We start from the raw sequence: 27,476 nt of genomic DNA, 5'->3' as shown, positions 1-27,476 counted from the left end.
TAAAACTCTGTGATGACCAACTGGCCAATATATTCACAGATATCTTCAACATATCACTCCAGCAGGGCATTATACCCACCTATTTCAAACTGGCATCAATTGTAACAGTGCCCTAGAAGATTTTGGTAACCTGCTGTGAGTGCTGCTACATGAATAATTCTGACGCCAAGTCCACAGACTTTACAACAGGCTTTAATTAGCTTAAACTTGTGCACACCAGGTCTCAGTATACTGCTGGCTCCATGTGTCTAACTGTCCCCAAAGGAACCATCTCGAGTCTGGTGATTGACAGCCAGTAGGTGGGGCCAGACTCCCAGGTTGCCAACCTGCAGATATAGTGGTTGCCCCCTGCAGTGGGCTGGTAGAGGTGTGGCCAATGTAATGGTTGTATTACCACATTCACCCCCTTCTTAAAATGAGTCTGGAGGGGGTTGGGCGGTGTTCTCAGTACTGAGTAGTATCTACAAGTTCAGACGTCCAGCAGTCATCTGTGCCTCTGGGACAGGACAGGCTCCTGGTCAATAGTTGGTAGGGGCAGGGCTGCCTGAGGATCAGCTGGGACTGGGGTGGCCAGTGATGCAGGCAGGATAGTATCTGGCAGAGCAGAGGTGTAGGTGTGGGGTAGGTCTGTGGGGAGTTGGGTCCTCTGAAGAGGTGGAGAGAGGGTGTTAGCCCCTGGGGGATCCTGGATGGGCCAGGGGTGCCAGGGTTGGGGGGGGGTTGTGGGCCCTTGCTGGTGTCAGGTTCCTAGTTGAGATGGTGTCCTCACGTCCATTGGGGTACCTGACATAGGTGTAATTTGGGTTTGAATGGAGAACATGCACCTACTCGATCAAGGGGTCGGATTTGTGGGTCCTCATGTTTGCAGAGGAGAACTGGTCTCGGAGATATCAGCCACACTGGCAGGGAGATGCCAGTTGCCGATTTCCTAGGAAAGGAGAAGAGGCATTCATAAGGGGTCTGATTGGTAGCCGTGCACAAGCGTGACCATATGGAGTGGAGTGCCTCAGTGAGGGCCTCTTGCTAATAGTTGATGGACCAGCCTTTTGACCTAAGGGCCAGGAGGGCCGCCTTCCAGATGACCCCATTCTCTCATTCCACCAGCCCATTGTTGCTAGGGTCGTAGCTAGTTGTGCGACTAGACACAATGCCTTGCACTGCCAGGTACTGGTGCAACTTCTCACTCATGAAGCTGGACCCCTGGTTGCTGTGGATGAATGCTGGGTATCCGAACATGGTGAAGATTTGTGCCAGTGCCTTGATAAGAGAGACTGTGGAGGTGTCAGGGCAAGGGATGGTGAAGAGAAAAAGGGAGTATTCGTCTATGACTGGTCCTGCTGGCCATGGCTCCAGATGGTGACATTGTCCAGGTACAGGAAATTCACTCTTAGATTGTGCTGGTCTACCATGCGATCCATCTCCTGCTGAAACACTGAGACATGATAGTGGAATTAGGGGATATGGGGAGAAGGCAGGTAGGTGGAGTTAGGTCATAAATTAGATCAGCCATGATCGTATTGAATGGGGGAGCAGGCTCGATGGGCCATTTTTGGCCTACTCCTGTTCCTACTTCCTATGTTCCTACTCCATTTATGACCCCAATTGGGACCCGACGAATTGGTCAAGGCACTTGTCTGCCTCAAAGGCAGTATAAGGTTTATCCTGGGCATGGATGGGGAGCTGGTGGAAGGCCGACTTCAGGTCAATTTTGGAGAAAAACCTGTACAGGGCTATCTCATTGACAAGGTCGGCGATGCAGGGCAGTGGGTAGGCGTCCAGCTGGGTGTACCGGTTGATGGTCTGACTATAGTCGATGACCATCCTAGATTTGCTGCTCCCTTTTACGACAAGGACCTGGGCTCTCCAGGGGCTGGTGCTGGGCTCTATAACTCCTTCCACCAGAAGCCACCTCACCTCGGCCGTGATAAAGGCACTGTTGGCTGCACAGTAGTGCCTGCCCTTGGCCGCTATAGACCTGCAGTCTGGCATGAATACCTTTCAGTTGGCATCATGTAGTAATAGATCTAGGCAGATGTCATCTCACTGTCTCTACATAAAGCCTTGGTACACCTGAACACTAAAGATAGATTTATCAGGATGCTCTTCATCGATTACAGTTCGGCATTTAACACCGTCATTCTCTCAAAACTGATCAGCAACTTGGTACAGCAACAACACCACCTACAGGTTCACTGACGATACCACGAAAATGGGTTCTCTAAAAATGGTGAATGAGTCAGCGTACAGGAGGGAGATTGAAAACTTGGTTGAATAGTACACCATAAAACAACCTCACACTCAATGTCACCAAAACCAAGGAACTGATTGTTGACTTCAGGAAGGGAAAACCAGATGTGCATGATCCATTGATCATTGGGGGATCAGAAGTGGAGATGGTGAGCAAATTTACGTTTTTGGGAGTCACTATATTGGAGTATCTTCCCTGGAATCAACATATTAATGACATTGTGAAGAAGGCATTGTACTGACAATAACCACACCAGCAGTGCGAGTATAAGACAGTTTTAATAAACTAATATGTACACTAAGAGGTCTTGTCTCTCTGCAAGACAAACCTGGAAGGCTAGACTGTAGCTCTGGACTGCTTTATATACAAGGTCACCGGGATGACCCCTGGTGACCTAAAGATGTAATTACATATCACCACATTCACACCCCCTTAAAAAATTGTTATCCCCTCCCCACACCACCACCCCCTGTCCTCCATCCCTTGTTTGTAAGTTCATATGTCCAAAATTTTTTGTGGCTTCCGTTGCCTTCTGGACCTCCTCGGTAGTGGTATAGGGGTGGGGAGTGCGGTCTGCCTTTCGGCCGTTCTTGATGGAGGTGTGGGAGTGGGAAATACTGGTTGGTCATGTGGCCGTGTGGGCTGGTGATCCTCTTGTATGGGATTAGGTCCTGCCATTATCTAGGGTGGTGATATTTTGTGGGGCGGGCGTACCCAGGGTCCTGATTTCCGGGGTGGGCGGTCTAGTCCTCTGGGGTGACTCGATGGACGACTGTTCTAGTGACTGCCTCTGTGCTCCTTGTTGATCCGTAGACATCTGTGTTTCCTCCGTGTTGTTCACACATACGGCCGGCGCGAGATCCCTGGTGGCCACCGAGTCTTCTCTTCCATCTGGGAATGTGACGAAGGCGTACTGAGGGTTCGTGTTCCTCAACTCCACTTGATCCACCAGCGGGTCCGCTTTGTGGGGTCTGCAGTGCTTCTGGAGGAGAACAGGTCCCGGTGTCATCATCCATTTAGGCAGCACTGTGCCCGTCGTGGCTTTCCTTGTGAAAGAAAAGATACATTAATGTGGGGTCATGTTAGTGGCAGTACACAACAAAGAACATATAGAGTGTAGGGCTTCTGGCAACACTTCTTGCCATCTAGTAACAGGCAGGTCTTTTGCTTTTAAGGTCAAGAGGACCGTTTTCCAGATAGTGGCATTTTCCCTTTCGACTTGTCCATTCCCCCTGGGATTGTAACTTGTAGTGGAGCTGGTAGCAATCCCTCTCTTGTGCAGGTACTGCTGTACTTCTGCGCACATGAATGCAGCTCCCCTGTCTGTGTGTATATAGTTCGGGAACCCAAATATACTGAAGATGGGTTGGAGGCATTTTATAACAGTGGTTTCTGATCCATCAGAACACGGGATTGCGAAGGGGAAACGGGAATATTCATCTATTACGTTTAGGAAATAGATATTTCTATTATTGGACGGGAGCGGGCCTTTAAAATCGAGGCTGAAGCTTTCAAAAGGTTTGGTAGCTTTTATCAGGGTGGCTTTGTTTGGCTGGTAAAATTGCGGTTTGCATTCCGCACAGATGGGGCAGCTCTTGTTCACTGACCTCACTTCCTCTACTGAAAATGGGAGGTTTTGGGTTTTAATGAAGTGAAACAGTCTAGCGACCCCTGGGTGGCCGAGCTCATTGTGCAAGTTCTGTAGACAATTCTATCCGCCAGCGCAGGATTTTGTTGTTTTTAATTCTCCCCCTGTTCTGGTTATCGAACATAAAAGCCACACACCGTTGGTCCATGACGAGGGTGAAGAGTTTGCACGCCAGATAATGTCGCCAGTGCCTTATTGCTTCCACAATGGCTAGGGCCTCCTTCTCTACTGCTGAGTGTCTTACCTCTGACCCCTGTAGGGTTCGCGAGACAAAGGCCACCGGTCGTCCGTCTTGGTTTAGGGTGGCTGCCAGAGCCACATTGGATGCATCCGTTTCTACTTGAAATGGGATCGATTCATCTATTGACTGCATGGTAGTTTTAGCAATATGGTCCCTAATGTCCCTGAATGCTCTGGTGGCTGCTGGGCACAGTGGGAAAACTGAGGCTTTTATAAATGGGCGGGCCCTGTTGGCGTAGTTGGGGACCCATTGGGTGTAGTAAGCGAACAGCCCCAAACACCTTTTTAGTGCTTTCAGCATGTGTGGCACTGGGAGGTCTAGGAGAGGATGCATACAAGGTGGGTCTGGGCTGATTTCCCTGTTCTGCACTATGTAGCCCAGGATTGGCAACTTCCTGGCGCTAAAGATGCATTTGTCTCTGTTGTACGTTAGGTTCCTTTCCTCGGCTGCCTGGAAGAAGCATTTTAAATTAGTGTCATGATCCTCCTGAGTCTGGCCACAGGTTGTCACATTGTCAAAGTAGGGGAACACCGTTTTCAGTTGGAACTCATCTACTATTTGGTCCATCTCTCTCTGAAACAGGGACACTCCATTGGTGACACCGAAGGGAAGTCGCAGAAATTGATAACAGCCTGCCGTCTGCCTCAAATGCTGTGTAAATGCGATCGCTGTTTCTAATGGGCAGTTGGTGGTATGCTGCCTTCAGGTCTATGGTGGAGAACACCTTATACTGCGCAATGTTGTTGACCATGTCTGCTATGCGTGGCAGGGGGTAGTTGTGTAAATTTGTTGATTGTCTGGCTGTAATCCACTACCATGCACAGTTTTTCTCCTGACTTTACTACAACAACCTGGGCTCTTCAGGGGCTGGTGCCCTTCTGTAGTAGCCTGCGGACCTCTGTCCTAATGAAGGCTCTATCCCTCGGGCTGTACCTCCTGCTCTTTGTGGCTATTAGTGTGCATTCTGGGGTCAGGTGTGTGAACAGCGGAGGGGGTTCTATGTTCAGGACGGACAGGCTGCAGTGTTGTTTCTTCGTAAGGCGTAGTGGGGGGTGAGGCCCGTTGTGCACTATTGTAATGCTTTCTAACTGGCACCGAAAATCTAACCCCAATAGTACCGGGGCACAGAGGTGAGGGAGTACTAGTAATTTGAACCCTTCCTATTTTGTGCCCTAGATTTCTAGAGTAACCCTGCAAAACTGTTTTACCTCAGCCGCAAGGCTGCTGGCTGCTAACAGGATCTGGTGCTCACTCGGGCATGTGGGGAGGGCAAGGCGGTTGACTAACCCCTGGTCAATAAAACTTTCAGTGCTTCCACTATCTATTAAGCAATTTACCCTCACATCATTAATTTTGATGCACACAGTGGCGTCAGATAAATTTTGTGGACTCGCCTGATTCATGCGTAGGGAAGGAAGTCTGGAGTGTCCTTCGTGTCCTTTCATCCGATAGTACTCGGCATCATATTCATCTCCTGAAGACTGTGTCCTCTGCTCTATATCATTTGTCCAAGATGGCCGGCATTCTTCTTCTTCTTCTGTTTGTCTGTGGAGAAAGAAGAGCTTTCCCGCCTCTCATTAGCATGAGAATGGCCCTTGGCTGTGACCTTGGGGCTTCTGCAGACTTTTGCATAATACACACGTTTTCCACAGTTGGAACAGACATTTTCTCTGGCAGGGCAGAGGGCTCTGGGGTGCTTTCTTTGTCCACAGAAAAAGCACTTGGGACCCTCAAGGTGTACTACTGCTGCTGTGAATTCCTGTGAGGCAGCATATTTTTCTTTGCATGGGGCTAGAGAGTCCAGCAGTGTGACGTTTGTCCCAGCCCCAGGGTCCTGTGAGTACTCCTCCAATTCTTTCCTGGTGCTTTCTAAAGCTTCTGCATTAGTCTCTGCCTCATCTAGCCCCACCATTCCATTCTCCAGCAATCGAAGTCTTGTCTCAGTGGACCGTATGCCCGCAACAATTCTGCCCCTAATAAGGTCCTCTGCATATTCCTGAGCTGATACTGCTTTAAAGTTTCAGCCTCTCACCAGGTCTTTCAGAGAGAGTATAAAGTCTCTGGCAGACTCCCCTACTTGTTGTGACCTGGTCAAGAGTTTGTACTGGGAGCATATCAGCACCTCTACCTCCTCAGGAGTTTATGGAGGTTTGGTAGGACATCAGAATCACGGGCAAATTTCAGCAGATGTGTGGTGGAAAGTGTGTTGACTTGGCTACATCACGGTCTGATATGGAGCACCAATAGCCCCAAGCATAAAGCCCTGTAAAAGATAGTGGACACAGCCCAGGATATCACAGGCAAATCCTTCCCACCATTGAGAACATGTACGTGGAACGGTGCCCTCAGAGAGCAGCAGCAATCATCAAGGATCCACATCATCCAGCACATGCTCTGTTCTCACTGCTGCCATCAGGAAAGAGGTATAGGTGCTACAAGACTCGCACCATCAGGTTCAGGAATAGCTGGTCCCCCTCCACCATCAGACTCCTCAACGACAAACTCAATCAGGGACTTATTTAAGGGCTATTACTTTTGTACTTTGTTTTTTTTTTCTCCTCAGTAATGCACAATCAGTTGTTTGCATTTGGTTTATTTGTTCGCACATGTACCATGTTTACTGCTTTTTTAAAAAACTACCAATAAGCGGTAATTCTGCCTGGTCCACGGGGAAAAGAATCTGAGGGTTGGATGTGTAAGTACTCTGACAATAAATCTGAAATGTGAAATCTGAATCTGGGTCTAGCAGTTGGGATGGTGGGAATTGTTCACTGCCATATGACATGGTAGCAGGAATAGGGTTGGGAGTGTGAGAGGTAGGGCTGAAGCAAAAATCACAAAGAGAATCATAAAGATCAACCAATATTAAAAGACAGGAGGATGTGGGAAAGAACAGATGTAGGGAAGTTTGTGGTGGGAGGCTACAGAGGGACATGAAGATGAAGATTTTAATAGGGTATGAGAGTCTCTGGAGTAATAATGATCGGTTTAGTGAAGGACAGGATGTGAGTTCTAGTTTTTATTGGGTGGAACTCATGAGCCTGAAAGTGATAGAGCCTTGATAAGGGTTGAGCAGTAGAAGTGAAGAAGTAAAAAATTGCAAAACTGCTGGAGGAACTCACAGATTACATAGCGTCCATAGGAGGTAAAGAACTATGACCAGTTTCGGGCCTGAGCCCTTCTTCAAGGTAATAACCATTGAGCAGACAGTCACTTGAATAAAAATGATGGGGGAGAAGAGACAAAAGGGCAGGGGGGAAGTGCACAGGCCAACAGACCAAAGGTGGCAATTGGAAATGGATTGGGGGACAAGAGAGAAGATCAGTAACAATTGATTGGGACAGGGAATGGCTCTGTGAATGCAGAGCTGGAGAAAAGGGGACAGAGTGAGAGAGAGAGAGAGAGAGAGAGAGAGAGAGAGAGAGAGAGAGACAGACAGACAGACAGACAGACAGACAGACAGACAGACAGACAGACAGACAGACAGACAGACAGACAGACAGACAGACCTAGAGGAAAGAAGGAATAGGGATTGGGGAAGGGGAAAGACAGGGTTGGGGGAGGAGACCAAAGAAGTCAATGCCCTGTGGACTGAATATGAGGTGGTGTTCTTCCAATTTGTGGATGGTCTCAGACTGCAGTCCATGAGACATTGGCAGATAGGTCAGCATGGGAATGGGAAGGGAATTGAATTGGGTTGGCACTGGGACATCCCTGCTATTGCACCGGTCAATTGCAGACTGAGACCACCTGCAAATTGCAAGGAATAAGCTCCTCATCTTCTGTCTGGGCACTCTCCAACCAGATGGCATTAATATTGGCTTCTCTGGTTTCCATTAGCCCTCACCCTCCTACCCTCACCTCTCCCCTTCCCCATTCCTATTTCTTCTTTCCTCTAGGTCTGTCTCTCTTTCGCTTCAGCTCTGCAATCACAGAGCCACCCCTCTCCCGATCAATTGTCACCTTTCCTCTCCTGTCCTCCTAATAATATCTAATGTTGTTTGGCCTGTCCTCCTCCCCTTGCCCTTTCTTCTCTTCTTCCCCAGCCTTTTCATTCAGATACTCCCCCTACTTATTTGCTCATACCTTGTAGAAGGGTTCAGACCGAAACATTGCTTTTTCCACTCTTAGTTGTATGCTTGCAGAAACCATCAGGAAGGACAAGGGCCTGAGGAATGACATTGCCAGGCAGTGGCGGCACTAAGGACAAGGTCTCCCTGTGCCGTGGCCATCTTCTGTTTGGAGACATGATCGGTCCACAGACGTATCAGCATCTGCAGCCATTTCGAGTCTGCATCGGGCGACAGAATAAACCAGAAGAAGAATGAGGCAGTGTTCTCTGGGAACTGATCTGACCAGTCTATGATGCCCTTTACAGGCAGATCTGACTGCCTGGAACCATTGAGGATCTAGTTTGGAGGGACCAAGCCATGGAACAAAATTTGTTTGGAGTGAGTCACAAAGGTCCACCAGAAATTGGGTCTGTGGGTGCATCACTCCTTCTCAATAACAAGGAAGAATTTGGTCATCAGATGCAAGGTGCTCTCAGAATGGCACTACATGGTGCAGGTGTAGCCCATCCACTACACCTCTGCACTGGTAGTCACCAGAGCAGTCTTCCCGTTCATATGGGGATTCAAGATAGAAAGGGTCTGAAGGATCGCCACGTAAAAGTCACCAGTCTTAGGGGCTAAGGGTAAACCCAATGTGGACCTCATCTTTATGACCACCTTTGTGTGTGGCTGCATCAGGCTGTGCATGGAACAAAAGTACATGGGGACCAAGTGCTGCTATGTGCTGAGGCGTATCCTTGGTGTTGTGAAGAATAGGCCTGACTCCATTGCCGTGCAGTGTTCTAGTCTGCTGGACTTTGGCACACCACCTATCCTTCATGGAAAGGTTTTTCCAAACAAACACCTTTGATTACAAGGTCAGCCGGCAATGGTCAACACAGAATGTCCTGCAGACAATGAGAAATGATTCAGTGGACACAGTTTGGGTGGTTCCCAGTGCAGACCATCCAGATCATTTGGCAGAAGGCCTCATAGTCAGTGCTTTCAAATAAGTGCCAGGATTTGGCCTGGCAGGCAGTGAAAGGAGCCCTCCTAGTCAGATCCCTCCTTTACAACTGGAACATCACCCTCAATGCAAGTTATCCCTGAGATAACTGTGGTGGAGAGGAGACAGTCACCCATTTCTTTGCAGAATGCAGATTCATTTGGAATGTGTGGAGAAGGATGCAGGGATCCTACCCCAGTTCATCCCCAGCAGCAGAGTGACAAAGGACTCTCTAATTTACAGGCTGTTGTGACAGTTTATAGATATGTTTTTCGGAAATAAATTAGGGCAGGTGTTTTAGTGTAGGTCACATACAAACACTTTAAAACAGATCTTATTTAAAATACTGGAGCTCTGCTCATGCTAGACAGGCCAGCTCCAAGAGCATTTGGAAAATATTTGGAGAGTGCCCAAGAGACGTCACTAATGGATTGTTGTTTTCAAAAAGGCAACAGATGAAATAACTCGTTGGAGCCACAGGCTGTCTGTAGTGGAACTTGGTGTTCTAAGAGGGTCATGTGGTTTTGCAAGCAGAGAGAGTCAAACAGGCTTTTTCTCTGAGAAAGTGAGAGAATTCAGTTCTGAGGTGCTACCGTCAGTAGCAGCAGCTGTGACTGGAACAGGACCAGTTGGAAAGCTTGTGGAAAACCCTATTTTGAAGAAGGATTGTGAGTGCTTTGTTCAGCCTGGTCAAAGCCCTTGTGGTTCATGCAAGAGGAGAGGACTGGATGCCTAATGTTTCACTTGAAATAAGAGAAACAAAAAGGAACTCTGTTGTGACCTGAAAGAAAGAGGTTATCATCTGGAAAACCCTGAGGGGGAAAATTTCTTTGGCAAGACACTGAAGTGGCTGGTTACAAGGAATCAGTAGTGGGTGTCCAGCAAACAACAAATCTCTCTCTGAAAACCAACAAGAATCTTCCTGAGCGGAAACCAGTTACCTTTCAAGCACCAATACCTGGTGAAATTCATAAATGTTAAATTCTGTGCACAGTATGAGAATTGCCTGCAACCAGTAAGCTTGGAGGAATGAGACGTGAGATTGGACTGTGAATCAAAGAACTTTTCTGAACTTACATATACATTACATACACATGCGCTTAGAATTAGAAGGGTGTTGATAGGTTCATTAAGTTAATAGTAATAAGTTAAAGTTTGATCCTGTTTTCTTGCTTAAAGATAATTAAAAACAACTCTTGTTTAAGTAACCATTTTTCTTGGTGAATGTCTATTGCTGCTGGGTTTTGGGGTCCTCTGGGCTCGTAACACTGTTCCCTGAGACATGCACAGAATTAGACAGCCAGAACTGCTGAAAGTCCATCAACTCGAGAAAAATGCACTTTGGTCTCCCTGAATCCTGTTGGTCTTTCTGCAAACAGAGACGTTGGTGTGGAATGCTGCCAACTGGCGCACTCCAGGCTGCAAGAGTGCAGGCTGAGGGACGCACAGCTAAGGGCAGTGTGAGGAAGGACTGGAGTCTAGTGTCCTTCCAGAAGTGGGAATTGAAAGTCTGAGGATGAGGAGAAATGCCTTAAACAACAGAGTGGGGAGTAACAACAAGTGTAAAACGTAAACAAACAATGAAAACAATTAAGTGGATAATGAATGTAAACAAACAATACAGAGAGAACAAAAAGAAAATCAATAAATTGCACAAGCAAGAGTCCTTAAATGAGTCTCTGATTGAGTTTGTCGTTGAGGAGTCTGATGGTGGAGGGGCAGCAGCTGTTCCTGAACCTGGTGGTGCGAGTCTTGTGGGACCTAGACCTCTCTCCTGATGGCAGCAGCGAGAACAGAGTGTGTACTGGGTGCTGTGGGTCTTTGATGGTTGTTGCTGCTCTCCGATGGAAGTGTTCCATGTAGATGTACTCAATAGTGGGGATGGGTTTTGCCTGTGATCTGATGGGCTGTGTCCACTATCTTTTTGGAGAGTTTTACACTCAGGTGTTTCCATACCGGTCAGCACACTTTACACCACACCTCTGTAAAAATTTTCCAGTGTTTCCGATGTCATATCCACCCTCTGCAAACTCTTGAGGAAGTAGAGGGGCTGATGTGCTTTCTTCACGGTGCCATTGGTTCCAGGAAAGATCCTCCGAGATAGTGACTCCCAAGAAATTAAATTTGCTCACCCTCTCCACCTCTAATTGCCCAATGACATCTGGATTGTCGACCTCCGGCTTTCCTTTCCTGAAGTCAACAATCAGCTCCTTAGTTTTGGTGATATTGAGTGCAAGGTTGATGTTGGTGCATCATTCAGCCAAGTTTTCAACCTCCATCCTGTATGCTGAATCATCCCCTTCCTTTAAACAACCCACTATTGTGGTATCATGGGCAAATTTGTAGATGGTGTTATTGTGTACCAAGCCACACAGTTCCTCCAGCAATTTTGCATTGTTACCACAATCACAGCGCCTACAGATTTTGTGTTTCACTTTAGTGAGGTGAATGAGACAGGGAGAGAGTTCTCAATGTTTCAAGGATAAAAGTACATTGTGTTGCTGAGTGGTTGAATGGGGAGTTAATATTTGAGCAAGATATCAAAGGTGAGTACAATTGTGTGGTGTTTAAGTAAGGATTTAGTTAAAAAAAATTGGATCAGGGTCAAGGGCATCCATTTTTCTCAGTAAGATCAAAATAGAACTGCTTCAGTCATGGTATTCCTTAACTGCAAGCAATTCTGACATGTTGAATGTATCATACAGGCAACAAGGCAAATGGGTTTTACTGAGAGATTTTTCTTGTTATTGTTCAAAGTTCAAAATTCAGAATTATTGCCAGATTGTTTTCATGACATCACATACAACCCTGAGATTCTTTTTTCCTGCGGGCAAGACAGAATTACCACTTATTGGTAGTGCACAAAACTACTCAAGAGGATACCTCTATGTGTAAACAAATAAAGAAATGTAAACAAACTGACTGTGAAATGTTGAAAGGGAAAAAAAAGGGCAAAAGAAAGAGTCCTAAACTGAGTCCCTGATTGAGTTTGTCATTGAGGAGTGTGATGGTGGAGGGGCAGCAGCTGTTCCTGAACCTGGTGGTGAGAGTCTTGTGGCACCTAGACCTCTCTCCTGATGTCAGCACTGAGTACAGGGTGTGTGCTGGGTGATATAGATCTTTGACGATTGGTGCTGCTCTCTGACGGCAGCGTTCCCTGTACATGCTCTCGATAGTAGAGAGGGTTTTGCCTGTGATGTCCTGGGATGAGTCCATTAACTTTTACAGGGCTTTCCACTCAGGGATATTGGTATCGCCATACCAGACCATGATGCAAACCAAGTCAAGTCAACTATATTTATTGTTCATACCATCGCTCACATGATAGCATGAGCTAGCGTTTCTCCAGGACCACAGAGCACATTTACATAGATATAAGTTAGGAAAGCAGTTAACACATTATAATATTAAGGTATTAAGACACATACACTGAACGTCCACAGAACACGAAGCACATCAGTACTGGGAGCTCAGGAGCCTGATGGCTTGGGGGGAAAATGCTCTTTCCCACTCTGGACATAAGGGCCCGAATGCTTCAGTACGTCCTGCCAGATGACAGAAGGGAGAACAGTTTACATATGGGATGTGTGGAGTCTTTCACAATATTTATTCTTTCCACCTACATCGAGTGTAGTAGATGCCCTTCATGCTAGGAAGAGGTTACCCAATGATCTTTTCTGCTGATTTCACTATCTTTTGTAGGGTCTTGCGGTCCGAGGTGGTACAGCTTCCAAACCAGGCAGTGATACAGTTGCAGAGGATGCTCTCGAAACATCCCCTGCAGAATGTATCGAGGATGGAGAGTTGGAGATGGACTTTCCTCAGTCTTCGCAGGAAGCAAATGCGCTGCTGGTTTTTCTTGGCCATGGAGCTGGTGTTAAGGGACGAGGTGAGGTTCTCTGCCAGGTGCACACTGAGGAACTTGATACTCTTGACAACCTCAATGGAAGAGCTGTCAATGGTCAGGGCAGCGTGATCTCCCTGGGCCCTCGTGAAGTCGATAATCATCTCTTTTGGTTTTTTTTTAAAGTTCACATTGTTTGGTCTGCACCAATTCATTGGTGTCAGCATTTTGTCCCTGTATGCTTCCTCCTTGTTCTTACTGATCAGGCCCACCACTGTCGTGTCGTCGGCAAACTTGATGATGTCGTTCGAGCTGTGTTTGGCTGCACCATCATGGATCAGCTGAGTGTGATATTCTTGGAGGTGCTGTTTCCAATCCAGACTGATTGATGTCTCCCCGCCAATAAGTTGAGTATCCAATTGCAGAGGGAGGTGTTTAGTCCCAGTAGGACCAACCTCCTTATCAGGTACTGAGATATGATTGTGTTGAATGCTGAATTGAAGTCAGCACACTTCAGTTGAAATTTGCCAGGGTTTCTGATGTCATACCAAACCTCCTTAAACTCCTGAGAAAGTAGATGCGCTGATGTGCTTTCTTCATGATGCTATTAATGTGCTGGATCCAGTGAAAATCCTCCGAGATAATGACTCAGAAGAACTTAAATTTGGTCACCCTCTTCATCTCTAATCCCCCAATGAATATTGGATCATACATCTCTGGTTTTCCATTTTTTTGGTAATATTTTATTTATCATTTTAAACAATCCACAATCATAACAAATACATAACATCAAGAGAATCCCTCCCTCCATCCCACCATATGTTCAATTAAACAGAGAAAGAATGAAAAAGAAACACAAAAAAATCCCTTTGTCAGCGTGTACAGTAAAACATATGGAGACACGATAATACCAGTGTTAAAATCAGTAGTGATCCTAACCCTACACAAACACCAATGTTATATCTCCTCCTGAGATTGTATGTGACCTGTTCAAGTGGGGTGCAGATATTCATCTCCAAAGATTAAGACTTTGGTTGGACTTCCATGTTACTGCTCTGCACTTCCTGGCCACACATAAGGAAATTTCTGTGAATTTAATTTGAGAATTAGTTCATGATCTACCAACCATGGTAAAGTTCCCCAAAAGACAAAGCTCTGGGTCTACTGGGAAGGTGACTCCCATGATCTTGTAGGGTGTCACAGAGGTCATACCAGAAGGGCCTCACCTTCATACAAAGCCAGGTAGAATGTAAAAAGGAACCAACCTCTGTACCACACCTAAAACACTCTTTGATAATTCAGTTTTATATTGCTGTAATTTCTGTGGAGTGAGGTACAGTTGATGGAGAACATTTTAATGGACCAATCTATACTTGGCATTTGGTTTTCCCTTCTTGAAGTCAACAATCAGCTCCCTGGTTTTGGTGGCATTGAATGCAAGGTTGTTTGGTGCACCATTCTCCCTGCATGCAGACTCATCAACCCTTTTTATTCAACCCACTACCGTGGTATTGTCAGCGAATTTGTAAATAGTGGTGTTGTCTTACCGAACCACATAGTTATTGGTGTATATTGAGCAGAGCACGGTGCTAAGAACGTGGTGCTCCACTACTGATGGAGATTGTGGAGGAGATGTTCTTCCCAATCCTCACTGATTGTGGTCTGGAGATGAGGAAATTACATAGTGGGGTGTTGAGTCCCAGGATTGGAGTTTGCTGATTAGTTTTGAGGGGATGATGGTGTTGAATACTGAACAGTCATCAATAAAGAATATCTTGATGTATACATCTTTGCTTCCAGGTTTACCATGACTTTGAGTAGAGCCAGTGAGATGGCATCCATCATAGATGGATTGTCAGCATGCTTTTGAAAGCTGAACTTTGGGGCATGCATAAGTGGGAGTGAATATATAGAAGGGGAAATGTTTGAATGAAAGACTATGCTGGGTACAGTGGCAAAATTAAGTCTGGACTTTAGAGAGGAGTTGCAGAATTGAAGAAGAGAGGGTGCTGCAGAAACATTCAAGGAACTGAGGAGAGTAAAGAAAGGTGTTTGTAATCTCCTTGTGCTGATGTATCTTCTTATTAATTGGATGTATTTCCATAATGAATTAGTCAATTTGTCAATGGGGCAGTTTCAGCCTTGCATCAGGTCTTAAGTAACGGCCTGAATCTGGACTGCAGCTGACGTGGACATTACCCCTCCATAAATCTTCGTCCGTGAAGCCAAGCCAAAGAAAAAGAAAGAATCTGGACAGAGAATTAAGATGATTCTGAAGCAAAATGAGGTGAGATTTCAATCAGAATTTATTGTCATGAACATGTGTCGTGAAATCCGTTGCTTTGCGGCAATGTTATTGTGGATTACAGGTGCAAAATTTGCTATAAATTGCATTTCACAAATACCCAGTGAAACGGATCGAAGGCCAATTCACATAACTAAAAGAGTGGTAGAGAGGATCACTAGAGTCTCCTTCCCCCCTCCCCCCTCCCAACCCTCGACATGATCCACCGGGATCATTGCATGAAGAGGGCATTCAAAATCATCAAGGACTTATCTTCCACCCTGCGCACTGCATCTTTCAGCCACCAGGAAAAAGATGCAGGAGATTCAGAGCCAGCCCCACCAGGCTGGGGAACAACTTCTTCTCATGGGCAGTGAGAAGGCTGAACAACCAAAGGAACTGCTCACACTAACCACCCGAGACTCTCATATTGATGAAGCAAAATCTATTTATTTACATGTATTTATGAATACTTGTCCCTGCTCATCAAGTTGTACTTTTGCAGTTAGATGACAATGAACTTGACATCGACTGTCTGTGGAATCTGGCATCTTTCTTGATGCCACTGTCTACTACACCCCTGTAACCTCTGGAGCCACATGACTTCCTGTGATGAACCGAGCCCTTTCACTCCAGCTATCTATATCTTTTTGCATTAGTTCTAATTGTCCATTGTCTCACATAACTTGTTCTCCCATTTATATTTGGATAATCAGCAAACTGGAATGTAATACTCCTTGTCCCTTCATCTCAATCAGTAGTTCTCAACCTTATTTCCCCCCACTCACATACTGCTAACCACAGAGCACCTCTGCCATTGGATATTAAATCAGTAGTTCTCAACCTTTTTATTTCCACTTACATACTACTTTAAGTAATCCCTATGCCATCAGTGCTCTCTGATTAGTAGGGGATTGGTTAAGGTGGTATGTGGGTGGAAAGAAAAAGTTTGAGAATCACTGCTCCAGACCCAATTGTTACTGAAATATTTTGCTTGAGAAAAATGGTCATTGCCCCACTTCCTTTGGAGTTATGAAACTGTGCACATAAGGAGTCAATTAGGGACGATTAAAACAGTGGTTTTCAAACTTTTTCTTTCCACCCACATACCACCTTAAACAATCCCTTACTAATCACAGAGCACCTACGGCATAGGAATTACTTAAAGTGGTATGTGAGTGAACGAAAAAGGTCAATAACCACTGCTATAGGTGTTCTGTGTTAGTAAGGGACTACTTAAGGTGATATGTGAGTGGAACAAAAAAAAGGTTGCGAACCGTTGATCTAAGTAATTAATATAGAGTGCAATTGGATTAAGATACAGCATTGATCTTTGGAACTGATTACTCAAATGCATCTTGTCAACTTAAAAGTGGTTAATTTATCCTTCTTGTCATTTTTGGCCTTTACCCAATCCTCCTCTTCCAGTAACAGGTTTCATCACCCCAATTAATCCTTATAGAGCACAGCATTGAATGCATTTTGAAACTCTAAAAACTTTACATCCTTTTGCCCATCCTGCAAATACATCATCAACAAACTCTAAAAATGTAAATAGAATTGTCCTTTTATTAAATAATAGTATACTGCTGAAACATATTTGGATCTTCTTAGTGCCCCATAACTGTGTCCTTTGTGGTTGATCCCAGAATTTTGCTGAAAACACCTGTTAAGTTACATAGTATATCATTCTGTATTTTTCTATTTTTTTTTCTTTTTAAGTAACAGTGTTACATTTATCTCTTCATAGTCTGCTGATGCTGTTACAGTTGTGAGAGATTTGGAAGATCATTACAAATGCACCTGCAATCTCTGTAGCCATTTATCTTAGAGCTCTTGGGTGTAGGATCACGTTCAAGAGATTAGCAACCGTAATTTCAGAATCAGAATTTATTATCATGAACATTGTCACAAAATTTGTTGTTTTGCGGTAGTATCACAGTGTAAATACCTTAAATAAATAAAAAAAATAGTGCAAGAAAAAGTCAAAGTGAGGTCGTATCTGTGGTTCATTGATTATTCAGGAGTCTGAAGGCAGCAGGAAAGAAGCTGTCCTTGTGTCATTGAGTGCTCTTCGTTTAGGCTCTGTAGAGTGCGTTGAAAGAATCAAAAGCTTGATCCAAACCAAGGCTTTTATTAACTAGAAGACTGGAGCGTATCACATGTAGGTCGACCAGTCCAGGATGACCTGGTCTGGCTAGGAGCAACCCTTTAAGACCTGCCAGTAAGTGTGGCTACATTCTCTGCCAATCACAGTCATCCTACACGACCATCTGTACATATACACATTGGTGATAGAATCTGTACTATCACAGGTTCCTGAACCTTTTCCTGATTGTAGCATGGCCTGGGTGGTGGGGTTAGTATGTGAGGATAGAGGCTGCTTTTTAAGACCCCACCTCATGTAGATGTCCTCAATAGAATGAAGTTGGGTGCCTCTGATGTCACAGGCTGGAGTTTATTCTTGTCCTGAGAGTTGGCGCCTCCATGCCAGGCAGTGATGCGACCAGCCAGAATGCTCTCCACAGTACACCTGTAGAAGTTTTCAAGAGTCTTTTGTGACATACCGAATCTCCACAAACACCTCACAAAGTTTAGCCGCTGGCGAACCTTCTTCATGATTGCGTCGGCATGGAGGCTGCAGGGCAGATCCTCTGAGATGTTGACACCCAGGAATTTGAAGTTCTTGATCCTTTCCACTCCTGAGCCCTCGATGAGGACTGGTTCATGTCACTCCTGAAGTCCACAATCATCTTCTTGGTTTGACTAATGTTGAACGCAAGGTTATTAGTATGAAACCACTCAATGAGCTGATCTATCTCCCCCCCCCCTGTACACTTCCGCACACTGTTTATGATTCTGGCATATTATGTCATCAGCAAATTTGTAGATAGCATTGGAATTGTGCATGGTCACACGGTCATGGGTGTAGAGTGAGTAGAGCAGTCAACTAAGCATGCATCCTTAAGGTGTGCCTGTGTTGTCAGTGAGGAGGAGACACTTTCCAATTTGCTCTGACAGTGGTCTTCTGATGAGGAAGTCAAACATCCAGTTGCAGAGAAGGGTGGTGGGGGTGGGGGAGTGGGGGGGGGGGTGGTGGAGTGGGCAGAGACCCAGCGTTTGGAGCTTGTTGACTAGCACTGAGGGAATAATAGTGTTGAAGGCTGAGCTGTAGTCAATGAGGAGCAGCCGTATGTGTGAGTTGCTGTTTTTCTAAGTGATCCAGAGTTGGGTGGAGAGCCAAAGATATTGCATCTGGTGTGGAGCGACATTCCCATTACTTCCTCAAGTAACATTCATGACTTTTGATCCTTACTAATATTACACACTGGTTGTATCTCCATTTGGGAATGCATGTGCAAATTTCTGATTCCCCATTATAATTTTTCCTACAATTTTCTCCATTGGATTCACTTTTCTTTCTTATTTACTTCCTTTCTCTTCCCAATTGCAGGGCTCCCCCCCCCCCCCCCCCCCCACCATTACTCAATCTGGAAGATCATCTGCATGTTGGTCACTTTTTTTTAAACTTTCCTACTGTCATCCATAACATTTCCATTTATTAATAATGAATAAATTAAATTATTTAATTTAAATTTATAATAAGAGGCTCCTTTTCACCAAATCATTTACAAATGTGTATCGGTCAGTACGATTACCTTTTTTGGTCACATTCTAAACTGGAACTGTTTGACAACACAATGAAGAAAGAAAGGTGAGACTTGTGTTGTAGTTTTACCCAGATTAAACAAGTGCTGAGCTGAAACGCAATGTCAGTACCTTCAGGGTTAATCTGTTACTAATTGCATCAAAGAGACAATCAATTATTTCAATTGAAATGGATGTTGAAGTGAAATGTGGGCTCTTTTGATTTTATTATTCCACTGTACTGTGTTCTGATATTACTTCCTTAATAATTGTAGCCTTTTTCCCGAATGACTGTTTTCTAAAATCAGCTGAGTCCCTTCAGCATTTTTGTGCGTTTTTCCTCATAGCTGTTGGCCAGCTGACAGATGGTGGTTCTTGTCTTTTCATTGCTTCTTCCTTTTTGGAATGGCAATATTAAGAGATGCCATTTTACAACCTGCTGCACACTTTCCAAAATCTGAAGACTTTTGCAAGACAACTGCCATAAAGCAGCAGAAGGGGTAGCTACAGAATGTACCACAGTGAAGGAATTTATCAGTCCTCTACCTCATTTGTTTGTCTCGTACTTCCTAACCTGTGATTGTAACTTTTTTTTGCCCCTTACTTTCTTTTCCTCTTGGTCACCTGCTACCTTTACTATGCATTTCAAGGCATATTCAAAAAGTTTGTTCAAAGTTTCTGACTTTTCATTCGTCATATTAATTCTGTGACAAATTCTAATAAATGTAATGATTTACTTTTGCATTTACAATTTGTTTTTATTTTGTCCAGTTTACATTCATTTTAGAACAGCTATTCTCAGTCATTTTTAAAAATCAGGACAGTTTATGGGCTCCCTTCCCTGCGAAGCAGTCATTTAATTGGGTTCTTTCTTACTTCTCTCTTACTCACAACATAAAAAACAGAAAAAAAATATGTTATGATTTCGGTCCATGTTTTGTGGCCCCCATTGAGAATAGCTGTTTTAGACATTAACCATGGAAATCTACAGCACAGTACTGTGCCAGCATAATAATCTACTCGACCAACTGCCTAGTTTTTCCTGACTGCATCACCTTCCATTTTTCTCAAAGATATTTTCTTTCTCTATTAATTTTAAGTACTCAAAACAAGGTATGTAAGTTGGTGGTCATTCTCACCGCCTCGGTTCACCCAAGATCACAATATGGTCATGCTTTAGTTGGGAAGTATGGCTCATCTTCTACTTCACGAGCATGCCTTTAGATATGAGGAAGACATAAGAAATGGGACAACTGAGACAATATTTGAAAATTATTGCAATTACACATTTTATCCATTTAACGTATTTTATATCGGTGAAACCAAAGCTGGCTTTTCATTACGTGGGAGATATGACTTTAATGGTTCTTAATAGAGTACATGCAGACTTGTGACAAAGAGTATAGATGTTATGGAAAATATAAATAATCAATAAAAAAACAGCAAGAAAATCTGCATCACAGCCCTGGAATTCTGTTTGCCAGTCCTGCTATCACTATTCAGAATAAATCAATAGCTGCATGCCAGCCAATGGAGGAATGCAAAAGATTCACATCTTTTACAAATATGAATCTACTCTTGAATAATCTAAGGATGAATAAAAGAAGGTATTTTCTCTCGCATTGCTAACAAACAGAAAAAAAATTCTAATTAATTTGGTTCCTCAATCGTAAAGTGCCCACATTTTAATGACATAACAGTATTATTTTCAGACTCAAGAGCATTTAAAGATTTATTTGCTGATATAAACATGAACACATATTGCAAGTTTTTAATTTAAGTTAATTTTAAGTCTTAAAAATCTTGATCTGAATATGGGTTTCAGGAAGTGCTTTTTAACAGTCTGGGCCTAACGGTGTTGCACTGATGTGCTGGTGGATGCATCTGATAATAAGTCCACAGTTCTCTCTTTAAAAAAAACAAACAGTGGCCACGTTTGGAGTGATTCGGATGCTTAGGTCTACTTTGGTAAATTCAGAGTTTCTTCCAGTTCAGAAACAGAAAACATTTCCCATTTCATTGGTGTCACTGTGGACTGCAGCGGGTGACACCAGAATGACTATCTATAAAATTTTTGTGCAGTGTTTCAGCAGAAATTTCTTATTTTTCATTAAAAAAAATCCCTGTAGTCAGTTATAACAACAAAAACATTTTTTCATAAGCCCAGTTTACAGGTACCAATATACCCACAAGGTTAAAACTCGATGCTAATTTACTTTTTAAACCTCGAGTGCGCTCTGGTCAGAACTGTCATTATTATCCAATTACAATGACACTCTGAATCATGTGGTTTCTTCTGCACAAGCATGCGCTGTTGTTTTTGTTGCTGCTGGTGTTTTTATAGTCACTGCTTTTTGTCAAATTTTCTGGTGTTTTAGCTACAATATTGTGGTAATTAGTATTTGTGAACCTATAATTAATCACTTTTTTGAGAATGAATTCATAATTAAAGGAAAAGAAGGAGAACAATCAAAAAGGCTTCCAACTCAGTGACTAATAATGTTGTAATTCAATGCTGAAAGATTTTACAAAACAATTTTGTTGTTAGTATTTATATAATCTAAGAAATATTACATTTAAGCAATTTACAACTATATTTATCACATATTATTCTATATTTTAACCACGATATATACTTTTTCAAATATGGTTAATTTGTCTTTTTTTTAAATTGTGCTGGGAGGGGGGGTGGTGTTGATGACACCATGAGTCATGACTCCAACCCTAGTGATGCCACTGTCCCATTTATGCAAATAGTGATCACCATGAAGCTTCTCTCTGCAGGAGACGGCAACAACATAAAAAGTTGAGTCGTTGCGAGATTCCATTCACAGAGATTTATAATAATGCCTTTTAAAAATGCATCCACCATCTTCAGAATGCAGGAGTATTTATTACTTGTCTGATATCAGCAGAATGTTCAGTCGTGCTTGAAACAAACCTGAGGCAAAAATAGGCGAGCACTGCTAATTCCAAACCACCGATGAAGCAGCTGACTGCGGTTCTGTCCAATTGAAGCAACACCATCTGATACACCTGTTGCTATGATTTTGCTGGAGAGCCAAAATCTCTGGAGGTACTGCTCTCTGATGCACTGAAGTAACTGAGGAATGATCAGTAGATACTTTCACAGGGATAAGGTTCAGTCTCAGGTCTTCTCCTTCAACATTGTCATAATGTCCATTCGACTTGCTTCTTCAGCAGGAAAATGACATCTTTTTTCTCTCTCAGCTAGACTAATGGGATTTGACCTGGAATGTTCTTAAAAATAAAGGTGGATTCAAGCATGCTTGTTACAATGTCAGCGTTCCGAAAGCTGTGCAATGTCAAAAAGGAATCTTGCCCAGCAATAGTCTCAATTAAGTTGACATATCTTTGGCTTGGCTTCGCGGACGAAGATTTATGGAGGGGGTAAAAGTCCACGTCAGCTGCAGGCTCGTTTGTGGCTGACAAGTCCGATGCGGGACAGGCAGACACGGTTGCAGTGGCTGCAGGGGAAAATTGGTTGGTTGGGGTTGGGTGTTGGGTTTTTCCTCCTTTGCCTTTTGTCAGTGAGGTGGGCTCTGCGGTCTTCTTCAAAGGAGGTTGCTGCCCGCCAAACTGTGAGGCGCCAAGATGCACGGTTTGAGGCGATATCAGCCCACTGGCGGTGGTCAATGTGGCAGGCACCAAGAGATTTCTTTAGGCAGTCCTTGTACCTTTTCTTTGGTGCACCTCTGTCACGGTGGCCAGTGGAGAGCTCGCCATATAACACGATCTTGGGAAGGCGATGGTCCTCCATTCTGGAGACGTGACCCATCCAGCGCAGCTGGATCTTCAGCAGCATGGACTTGATGCTGTTGACCTCTGCCATCTCGAGTACTTCGACGTTAGGGATGAAAGCGCTCCAATGGATGTTGAGGATGGAGCGGAGACAACGCTGTTGGAAGCGTTCTAGGAGCCGTAGGTGATGCCGGTAGAGGACCCATGATTCGGAGCCGAATAGGAGTGTGGGTATGACAACGGCTCTGTATACGCTTATCTTTGTGAGGTTTTTCAGTTGGTTGTTTTTCCAGACTCTTTTGTGTAGTCTTCCAAAGGCACTATTTGCCTTGGCGAGTCTGTTGTCCTGCTTTGCGGAAACTGCCAAAATGTTTGGCCTGGAAGTCAGCCTGAAGAAAACTGAGGTCCTCCATCAGCCAGCTCCCCACCATGACTACCAGCCCCCCCACATCTCCATCGGGCACACAAAACTCAAAACGGTCAACCAGTTTACCTATCTCGGCTGCACCATTTCAAGTTGACATATACTGTATTACAAAATATTAATATCACATTACGGCACATCAATCCAGACTTGTTTTTTAAAAAAAAATATTTTTATTGAGTTTAACATATGAATCCTACATACAAAGTCAACTAATAAAACAACTAACAAGTAACATATCACAAATTGAAAACCTATCCATATTTCTTTATTTAACAATATTTCTTAAAAATAATTCTGGATAGAAAATAAGTAAACTACTTCAGTCAATACCATGATCTAAACAAAGGGTAAGTTCTGCCCAATTTAATGATATGATCTATGACAACCATAATTGAACCCATATTTAAGAAGTTAATCTAAAACAACAGCAACACTTGTCCTACATGTCCGAATTTACCACAGACATTCAGCATATCGCAGGGAATGACTTGGTAGCCGATGGTCTATCACGCCCTGCGATTGAGTTGGATCATGTCCTGACTCAAGCGGTCAAATACGTGGCCCTCACCAAAGTGCAGCAGCAGGACCCTGAGATTCACACATATAGGTCAGCTGTTTCCAGACTCAGTGTGGAGGACATCCCAGTTGGACCTGACATTGCTGTGTGACGTCTCTACCGGCAGTCTCCGCCCTATTGTTCCGGCTACATGGGGGTGCCAGGTTTTCGATGCCATCCACACCTGGCGCATCTGCAATCCATGCCATGGTCAAAATGCTGGCCAGCAGATTTGTCTGGCATGGCCTCAGTAAGCAGGTCAGCCAGAGGGTCAAGACCTGCATGAACTGTTGATCCTCCAAAGTGCTGGTTCATACGAGAGTGCCCACCCAGACTTTTAAGCTGGTGTGGTGCAGGTTCAGCCATGTACACATTGACATAGTGGGGCCATTGCCAGTTTCGTGTTTGGTGAGATACTTCTTGACCATGGTTGACCACTCCATGAGGTGGTCAGAGGCAATCCCACTGGCTGATACCACCACAGAAACCTGCGCCAGGACACATGGGTGTCCTGATTCGGGGTCGCAGAACACTTAACTTCAGACAAGGGGGGCACGATTCAACTCTGAACTCTGGGCAGTGCTAGCTAACTTTCTGGGGACACAGCTCCATGGCTTATCACCTGAAGGCCAACGGATTGGTGGAGCGCTTTCACAGGCACCTCAAGACAGCCTTAATGGCCCAGCTCAAGGATCCTAATTGGATGGACGAATTGCCTTGGGTCCCGTTGAGCATTTGTATTACTCCAAAGGAGGACTTCAATGACTCGGCAGTGGTGATGGTCTACAGTGCACTCTTGATCACCCCCAGGGAGTTCTTGGCCCTCGATTAATGCCCAGAAGACCCTACGGTGACCTTCAAGAACTTGCGTTGAAAACTGGTGTCCTTGGTCCCGTGGCAATCCCCACTACATAGCCAGCCCAAACACAATGACCCCAGGGTCAGTATGTATTCATGAGAAGGGGCACACACCAGCTGCTCTTACTATGGCTCTACAAGGGCCCATACCAGATTGTTAGGGATAATAGTTCCACCTCATCAGTGACCGCCTGAAACCAGCACATCAGGACTGTGATGAGCCAGCTTTCACTCCTCCCCCACAAAGCAGAGGCAGGCCGCCCAAGGCTATGGACAATGGCCTGGTCACCAGTTATTTTAGGGTGGGGGGTGGGCCTGTTTGCCCAGACACAAACAGGCCCACAAAATGGCCGATGAATGTGGCTACCGTGCAGACCTGGAGGTGACATTGGCCTTCTTCCCAGGTGACCTCCACACGGTGGGAAAATGGGGAACTCTAACGGGAATACCAGCAAATCCAGGCTGGCGAGCCCCTGACAACAGCCCCTGGGGCCCATATAATCACGATGGCCACAGCAATAAACCAGCCTTGTTTTCCAATGCTTTTGTGTGCATGTCATTCTTCTCTAAGCTCGCATAGCGTGAACACTACAGAATCATTAAACAAACTAAGAGTGAATACCTGTCTTCATCTGAAAATGTTATATTCAAATCACGTTTTCAATCATTCTTAATCCCAGCCATTGAGGCTATCCTTAAATCCAATAAATCATTCTAATCAGATGATATTAATCCACTGTGATTGAACTATAAAAAAAAGAATCATGAATATTTGATTTTGAAATTCAAGGAAAATCAGTAAGTTTGGATCTTAAGCCATGATCGTATTGAATGGCGGAGCAGGCTCGATGGGCCATCTTTGGCCTACTCCTGTTCCTACTTCCTATGTTCCTATTTGTTCCTATGACTGAACAAAATTTCTAACTTGTAAATATCTAAAAGAAGTCCGTTAGAAAGATTAAATTTAGCTGACAATTGTTAAAAAGAGGCAACATTATCTTGAACAAAACGATCTTTATAATTTTTGAAACAAAATCAATACCATTCCTTAAAGCCTGCGCCTAACACAGACGGCTGAAAAAGATGGTTGCCTATAATGGGACAAGCAAGAGAAAAACTGTTATAAGCCCATATTCTCAACCTATTTCTCATTATTAGATTATGTGTCCATTTAGAAAAGGAAAAGGGTAAAAAGAAACCTAAAATTGCCAACGTAGATGATTTTTTTGAGAAAACTTCAGTTCCATTTCTACCCAAGAAGGGCAACTTACTAATTTATCAAAATGTGATAATAAAAGTAGATTACATATATTAATCACCCAATAATAAAATCAAAATTTGTAAGTGATGATTCCCCCATTCCTTTTAGTCTTTTGAAGATGGGCTTTATTTATATGAGGTTATTTTCCCTGCTATATGTATGAAGGAACAACTGAATCTAATGAGTTAAAGAAAGATTTAGGAATGAAAATTGGTAAGGCTTGAAAAAAAGTACACAAATTTAGATAAAATGTTCATTTTAATCGAACTGATACATCCAATCATTGTAATGAATAATGGCGACCATCCCAATAATAGTATTTTAATCTGATTAAGTTATACCAAAAATTTCTTTCAATAAATTTTTATAATTTTTCACATTGTAATTCCTAAATATTGAAATTGGTATTCAGCGCAATAGAAATGGCAGCCATCAAGACTGTAAGTAGTAAAATCTTCCTTTGGGAGCAGAAATACTAGATGCTGCCATCAGAATGTTTCTCTGTTGGGTGGTATCAGGGAGCTTGTTTTCGCAATGTAAACGAGGGAGTCAGGCGGCTGATGCCTCTTTCTCGTGCAACAATTCCTGTTTTGAAGTACCTTATCATTGGGCAGTTTCTCCCCATTGAACGATCATTGTGTCGATGATCTGGTGAAACAAAAGACAGAGAGGAACCGGAAGTCTTTCCGCCCACCCCAATCCACCGCACATCAGCAGATTGCAACCGGAGACAGAACTAGCTCAAAGGCAAAAAGGGAGACAGGGACGGTGGGTTGGGGCTGAACTGGAAAATCGTCACTTGCCCCTCTTACAGAGCACGAAAGCTGGGTTTTATCTGCCTTTCGAGCACCGCGTGAAAGAATGGCAATGTGGATTGGGGCAGGTGGGCGTCTAGATTTATCCGTCTTCGATACATCTGTTCAGGAATGGGAAAAAGGTATGTTGCCTGCTTTCCAAAGAGAAGCAGAAACTTCATCAGAGTGTCTGAAATGGAGACATCTGCAGTCATTGTGTATAATTGGACCAGATATGGTGGCAACTGAATCACTTACCTCGAACAGCAAATTTTACTGTGCTGGCTTTAATTAGATGTATCGACGTAAGGATGCTGAACAATTAGAAGAGGGATCTAAATTACTTTCCGCTCAGGATGAGTATACGAGATCGAACGATATTAATTATTTACACCATTGAAAAGCTGTCCGGTCTTTACTGCCTGATTATAGTGCACACTTTCAAAATATCCTTGCCATGGCGCATTACTTTTTTACTAGTATCCAAGTGTGCCTACACTATTTTAATGCTACAAGTAGCAAATCAGAAAAATAAGAGTTTGAATTGGATGAGAAATATTACACAGAATGCCATAGATGCGATCGTAAGGAAATCCGTATTAATTGGTTTATAATGAGAAATATACATTTAAAAGAGCTCGATATATTTTGTATCTATATCTGCAAAAATAAATTAAAGCACTTTCTTCACGCTGTCATCGTCTCATGCAATTTATGTGCACAATTCCTCGCCAGGTATCAACTACATTCTAAGGAGTGGCCATTAATTAGCTGATATAAGCTCTTATTTTGCTGCAGGATTTGTTTTTTTTACATTCTTTATTCTTAGGTTGTGAATATAATTTGT

The sequence above is a fragment of the Narcine bancroftii genome, chromosome 6 (assembly GCF_036971445.1).
Source record: "Narcine bancroftii isolate sNarBan1 chromosome 6, sNarBan1.hap1, whole genome shotgun sequence".
NCBI classification, from domain to species: Eukaryota; Metazoa; Chordata; class Chondrichthyes; order Torpediniformes; family Narcinidae; genus Narcine; species Narcine bancroftii.
Note: the sequence above shows the minus strand (reverse complement) of the source record.